This window comes from Rhynchophorus ferrugineus, unplaced genomic scaffold, assembly GCF_030347505.1.
Source record: "Rhynchophorus ferrugineus isolate W39M unplaced genomic scaffold, kcgeb_rfMv2 rfM676, whole genome shotgun sequence".
In the NCBI taxonomy this organism is placed as follows: domain Eukaryota; kingdom Metazoa; phylum Arthropoda; class Insecta; order Coleoptera; family Curculionidae; genus Rhynchophorus; species Rhynchophorus ferrugineus.
In genome coordinates, this window is record NW_027473253.1 from 10,001 (window position 1) to 17,084 (window position 7,084).

The 7,084-nt window shown below is 44.8% G+C and overlaps 3 non-coding genes across 3 annotated transcripts in view; all 3 read right to left on the reverse strand.

Annotated features, from left to right (window-relative positions):
- Positions 1 to 313, reverse strand: part of LOC143206403 (large subunit ribosomal RNA) — a 4,099-nt gene extending 3,786 nt beyond the window's left edge. Inside the window, exon 1 of the ribosomal RNA XR_013008373.1 lies at positions 1 to 313. This exon is cut by the window's left edge and continues 3,786 nt beyond it. This is a non-coding gene — a ribosomal RNA (large subunit ribosomal RNA).
- A 419-nt stretch (positions 314 to 732) lies between these two features.
- On the reverse strand, positions 733 to 887 carry LOC143206401 (5.8S ribosomal RNA). The gene has a single exon (XR_013008371.1). It is a non-coding gene; the product is annotated as a 5.8S ribosomal RNA (ribosomal RNA).
- Positions 888 to 1,595: 708 nt separating this feature from the next.
- On the reverse strand, positions 1,596 to 3,584 carry LOC143206402 (small subunit ribosomal RNA). The gene has a single exon (XR_013008372.1). It is a non-coding gene; the product is annotated as a small subunit ribosomal RNA (ribosomal RNA).
- Between the last annotated feature and the right edge of the window lie 3,500 nt (positions 3,585 to 7,084).

Sequence of the window (7,084 nt, forward strand, 5' to 3'; positions counted from 1 at the left end):
CGCTTAGGGCTGCACTCTCAAGCAACCCGACTCTAAGGAGAGATCCTCTCGCCGTCAGTCACGGTCGCTACGGGCCTGGCACCCTCTATGGGCTGTTGCCCCCGTTCAAGATGGACTTGGACGCGCGACGTAACGTCGAGATAATGGACCCTCCCGAACACCACATTTCCCGGCGCCCGATGTCGGTCGCGGGATTCGGTGCTGGGCTAATCCCTGTTCGCTCGCAGCTACTAAGGGAATCCTAGTTAGTTTCTTTTCCTCCGCTTAGTAATATGCTTAAATTCAGCGGGTAGTCTCACCTGCTCTGAGGTCGCTAGTTTAATATGCGTGGCGCTCGTAATCATCATAATAATGAAGATTAGGAGCCAATACGAAATATAAAAGTTTAGAATGGAAAAGACGCGCCGTCGAAAAACGGTGTTTTCTCCCTCGTATTCGAGAGACAACGCACCTACGATCCGACGTCGATTAAAAACTAATTTTATCGGATACGACGATCGTATTAATGGTGCGCGCTACGTTTATCACAAAAACGTGCGAACGACCGTTTTAAACACGTCTCATCCCTTTCATATTCGTACGACCCGTACGAGAGAGTTAGGTCACACGTACGGGTCCGCTGTCACGTTTTAGAACGTCGCGATCGAATCGCGCTTATACGCTCAGCACGCTCAGACATTTCTCGTCGATCGCGAAGATCAAAGAAAATCCGAGCAGTCTTGAAATGAGATACGACCCTCAGCCAGGAGTGGTCCGGGTATGAGATCCCAGGACCGCAATGTGCGTTCGAAATGTCGATGTTCATGTGTCCTGCAGTTCACAAGTTGACGCGCAATTAGCTGCGTTCTTCATCGACCCACGAGCCAAGTGATCCACCGTTTAGGGTAATCTTTTTTTAAGTTAGGTTTTAAACGCATATCGAAACGTTTCTATTATAAGACGACGACGACGACGACGACGCGCGCTCACGTCATAGACAGCGCTTGCGCCCCTTTCGCAGCCGCCGTCGACTTTAAAACGCTCTTACGGTTTATTTTCGTCTTCTCCACTACACACAACGAGAGGAGCGGAGACAGACTACTCGAAATGGTGACGTTCGTTGTAAATTTTCGTCGTCTCACCTCGTACGACAACAAAAGAGCATACGCTGATCATAGTTTGGCAATATTTTCGTAAACTAAATCTCACCCTTTTGGAATGAAACAAACGAAGGGTGATAAGATTTTCGTAAACTAATCACATTACCGATCATCGTATATGTTCGTCGATATGAGGATCGAAACGTCGATTAGAAATATAATTGGCAAAATCGTTTTATTTTGCGCTCGATTTGTCCATTTATAACGAAATCCGTCGTAGGCCGACGATTATTACTCGTCGTCCTATATAACAACATCTTCATCGTATATATCTCCGCTTTCGGGCGTACATCTTTTAAAACCATATATTATAGGTACCCGAAAACAGCTACGTTGACGACGTCGAAATTCGATCGGAACTTCCGAACTTCGTAGATGGCTCTTTAACGTTCGACAATGATTTTTACAGACTTGTACGTTTACCTATTATATATATATAGGCATAACAACACACTGTAATGATCCTTCCGCAGGTTCACCTACGGAAACCTTGTTACGACTTTTACTTCCTCTAAATGATCAAGTTTGGTCATCTTTTCCTACACATCGACGACGCCGAAACGCCATCGCGTGTCGATCCGAAGACCTCACTAAATCATTCAATCGGTAGTAGCGACGGGCGGTGTGTACAAAGGGCAGGGACGTAATCAACGCGAGCTTATGACTCGCGCTTACTGGGAATTCCTCGTTCATGGGGAACAATTGCAAGCCCCAATCCCTAGCACGAAGGAGGTTCAGCGGGTTACCCGGGCCGCTCGGCCAGGGAAGACACGCTGATTCCTTCAGTGTAGCGCGCGTGCGGCCCAGAACATCTAAGGGCATCACAGACCTGTTATTGCTCAATCTCGTGCGGCTAGAAGCCGCCTGTCCCTCTAAGAAGAATAGTTTGTACGCCGACAGTAAAAACCGCGCACGAACCGCGAAACCCGAAAGCAACGCGGCCGGCGGGCCTTTAGGATGTCAAAAAGCGCCTAGTTAGCAGGCTAGAGTCTCGTTCGTTATCGGAATTAACCAGACAAATCGCTCCACCAACTAAGAACGGCCATGCACCACCACCCACCGAATCAAGAAAGAGCTCTCAATCTGTCAATCCTTCCGGTGTCCGGGCCTGGTGAGGTTTCCCGTGTTGAGTCAAATTAAGCCGCAGGCTCCACTCCTGGTGGTGCCCTTCCGTCAATTCCTTTAAGTTTCAGCTTTGCAACCATACTTCCCCCGGAACCCAAAAGCTTTGGTTTCCCGGAAGCTGCCCGTCGAGTCATATTAGGGAACGTCGACGGATCGCTAGCTGGCATCGTTTAAGGTTAGAACTAGGGCGGTATCTGATCGCCTTCGAACCTCTAACTTTCGTTCTTGATCAATGAAAGCGTTTTTGGCAAATGCTTTCGCTTCTGTTCGTCTTGCGACGATCCAAGAATTTCACCTCTAACGTCGCAATACGAATGCCCCCATCCGTTCCTATTAATCATTACCTCGGGGTTCCGAAAACCAACAAAATAGAACCGAGGTCCTATTCCATTATTCCATGCATACAGTATTCAGGCGAAATTTTAGCCTGCTTTGAGCACTCTAATTTGTTCAAAGTAAACGTGCCGGCCCACCTCGACACTCAGTAAAGAGCACCGCGGCAGGATTGAGTTGGGCCGTCGTAACCACGACGCGCACAACACGCACGCCGAAACGCACGCGCGACGGCGACGCGACACGACTAAGCCCACCGGCAGGACGTCTCGCGAAAAACACGCCAGTTAACACCGCGAACGATGAACCGGCGGCGCGAGACACAAATTCGACTACGAGCTTTTTAACCGCAACAACTTTAATATACGCTATTGGAGCTGGAATTACCGCGGCTGCTGGCACCAGACTGGCCCTCCAATTGATCCTCGTTAAAGGGTTTAGAGTGTACTCATTCCGATTACGGGGCCTCGGATGAGTCCCGTATCGTTATTTTTCGTCACTACCTCCCCGTGCCGGGAGTGGGTAATTTGCGCGCCTGCTGCCTTCCTTGGATGTGGTAGCCGTTTCTCAGGCTCCCTCTCCGGAATCGAACCCTGATTCCCCGTTACCCGTTACGACCATGGTAGGCGCAGAACCTACCATCGACAGTTGATAAGGCAGACATTTGAAAGATGTGTCGCCGGTGCGAGACCGTGCGATCAGCTTAAAGTTATTCAGAGTCACCAAGTTGTACGATGACGAGCGCGAACCCGAAACCGATTGGTTTTGATCTAATAAAAGCACTCCTTCCATCTCTGGTCGGAGCTCTGTTTGCATGTATTAGCTCTAGAATTACCACAGTTATCCAAGTAATTGTGGGTACGATCTAAGGAACCATAACTGATTTAATGAGCCTTTCGCGGTTTCACCTTAATTCGGTATGTACTGAGACATGCATGGCTTAATCTTTGAGACAAGCATATGACTACTGGCAGGATCAACCAGGGAACTGTTCTTATTATTTTATCGACACGAAGCAGATAAAACAAATACAGACACAGTTTATTTTATAAGTTTGACTTATAAAGAAACGTGTGCGTAAGACGACGATATATAATATATATCGACGACTAATAAAAAGGAGGTGCATGATAGCGCGCCTAGACGACGGAAAAACCGGTCCGAGGCGCCACGCTCTTACATTTTAATATTAGTTGTCTAATAAAACAAAACGATATCATCATCTTAGACACATCTTTTGTTTTTTTTATACACAACCGATCGACTAGGCACCCAATTATCTCGATTATCGACGACGATCGTCGACTACGTCGAAAATTGGATGCCGCAAAATATCGTTCGGCGTTTATAAGACCTCGAAAAACATTCTCTCCGAACCCTTCGCTAGATAGAAATATATAAAGCGACAAGGAAACCTCGTACGAGAAACGTTTCGTGATTTTTTATTTTATTCTCGCTCGGAGAGCAGAGAGCTATCGCAAAATGTGTTGCTGTTTTATGAACGTTCCGATGAAAAACCGATACGTCCATAAAAATAATAATTCCAATCGCATATGAATCGTGGATCATCTTCTTCTAACGAAGCCGAATGTTCCCGCCGAATTCGCGATCTCGCAGTGATACCGTCGTCGTCGTCGTACGCTTCCCGATATATCGAAAAAAACCGACCAGGAAGAACAACGAAACGACGATACAAAATCGCGAGAGCGTTACGAATATATAATAACACGACGAAATACGCTTTTTATTTAGATAAATAAAAAAATACGGTTCGGATCTTATATATTAACATATAATATGTAATACCACCTTCGCTGATCAAAAGCCACTCGGTAAAAGTGTCACAGCGCCGGTCGACCCGACCCGTCGTATCCGTCTCTCGTATCGCCCCACGTAGAAGCGCACACGATTTAAGCGCGGGTCTCTCGCCAGCTATCGGAAATGTATGGGTGTTTTAGAACAGATCGTTTATACGGACGTTGCGCAAATTTTTCGTTTTTACGTCTGCCCGTTCTCGTTATTATCGGAATGTTCCGATGAATAAACTTTAGCTTTAGACAACGTGAACTTCTAAAGCAATAATTTTAACCTCTCGTGTTAATACGTCCTCAGGCCGTTTCTAGACTGCCGATCACGTTCTTTAAAAGTCGGAAAATTCCGATCCATAAAATTATGCTAGTAGAATGTAAAGATCCTTCATAGGATGGATACTGTCACATATCGATACGGCGATCGGAGTAAAACTGTTCTCACGTATTTCAGGACATTTTAGGTTGTTACGTCGGCCCGTTCGTTATTATCGGTATATACCTATGAATAAATGTTTTGCTTGTAGAACGTAAGATTCCAAAAGAATGATTCGCCGAAACGATGGTGCACCCTTACGATCGGATATTTGCCGCTTATTGGCCATTTTCTATAATTCATCCGTTAGATATCGTTTATCGACTACGGATAAGGTTTTCCGATATCAGAATGTTCCTAAGGATGATTCGAAAGTGATTTGAACGAAGAATTTGATAGAATGAATCCTTTATTTATCCATTGAGTACAGGGTACGGAGTGTCTGCGGGGTCAGCTAATATATTATATTTCTCTCTCGACGTAATGGTAACTCGAAGTCCGAACCGCGCTCATGAAGCTCGGTTTCAATCCAATCCATGTTGGTCGGTTCCTCGAGAGGAACGCCGTATCTTCGCGGTCGACCGCCTAATGAATCAGGTGGTAAAAGTCCAAGCCCAGCGCGGCAACGGCAGGCGCGTTCAACGTTTTAACTGCCAATTCTACGGTCATTCATCGGCCAACTGTAAAGCCACTCCGGCCTACGTCAAGTCCCAAAGACAGAAATTCCCCGCCGAAATGCACCAACTGTTGAGAACCATACACCGCAAATTACTCGGGATGCAAGTGCCGACCTACTCCAAAAACAACCAAACCCAAAAGACCAATTCCTCCCCCCACTCATGTACGGGGAACTCAAGATAACAGTCGTCTGGCTGGTCTGGATTCCACTAGAACACGAACCCGATCTCCATTGGCGAAATACTCTTCGGAACATATTCAGATGACCAAGGAGATTTTCAGGCCATTTTCAACGCCATCAACCACACAGCTATTGGAAGAATTACTATCGGCCGGGATAATAGATGAGTTGGAACTTGGGCTTATTGCTCCAAGCGAACCAACTCACTACTCCTCCAATCGACCGACAATAATTGACTTTTTTATCTATCAAAATTCGAATCAAGCCTCTGACCTGCAAGTACTCCAAGATATCGATTCTGACCACAGGCCTATCCTCCTCACCCACCATCAGCGATTTTCCACTGAGTTCCACTGTCCCCAAGCAAGGTCAACCTAGTAAACGAAAAAAAAAGTATCTTCTCTTTGACGATCCTCATTATATTAGGACGATAGTTCCATTCTAAATTCTTGATTAATTACAGTTCCTATTTGTTCATTTCGAGACGTTCCCGTGATTAATACTTATCGTGTAGAAATTAGCCACAATCCACAATTAGCCACAGTTAGGAAAAATAAATTAATTATCATATAGTCATAAACGTAATAAAAATGAATACACATATTTTCGAAGTCACTCCAGAAATACTTTACCTTATTTTTAAATAACAATCTCGGGCCGTACCATTTTTACAAAACTTATTCTATATACTTACTATATAACAGATTATAATGATATAATATAATTCAATACAATAACTACAATATATATATATATATCTGAAAATTCTGTTTTTATAAAATGTCAGCTACTGTTTAACATTTCATTTTTTAAAATGTATATCCAATTGTGGTTCTGAAAAGAACCGATTTTGCAGGTAAGTAGTATATTGAAACACACATAGGTATGTGAATTAATTTACTTAGAACTGGTATATTTGGTGACTGCTTTGGTACCTTCGCTAACGGCGTGCTTAGCCAACTCACCGGGTAACAATAACCTAACGGCGGTTTGGATTTCTCTGCTCGTGATCGTTGATCTCTTATTGTAATGGGCGAGACGCGACGCTTCGGCGGCTATCCTTTCGAATATATCGTTCACGAAAGAATTCATGATCGACATGGCCTTGCTGGAGATACCCGTATCGGGATGAACCTGCTTTAAAACTTTGTATATGTAAATCGCATAGCTTTCCTTCCTCCTGCGCTTCTTTTTCTTGTCGCTCTTAGAGATATTTTTCTGGGCTTTTCCGGCTTTCTTGGCCGCCTTACCGCTTGTCTTCGGTGGCATTTCGAAATAAAAATCCCGACGTCTCACGTACCTCAAAGAGTACTTAACTAAAAAAATGCCTTTAATTCTAGAACTTATAACATTCGAAGGAACACTTCTAAGCCCCGCCCATAGCCCGAGTTAGAGTCTGATTGGTCGCGTATGATATAACGAGTTTGGCTCGCGGACAAAATTCCAGGCCGATCTGTAAGAAATTTCCAGTACCGTTTTTGATTTAAAGGTGAGCAGTATCTAA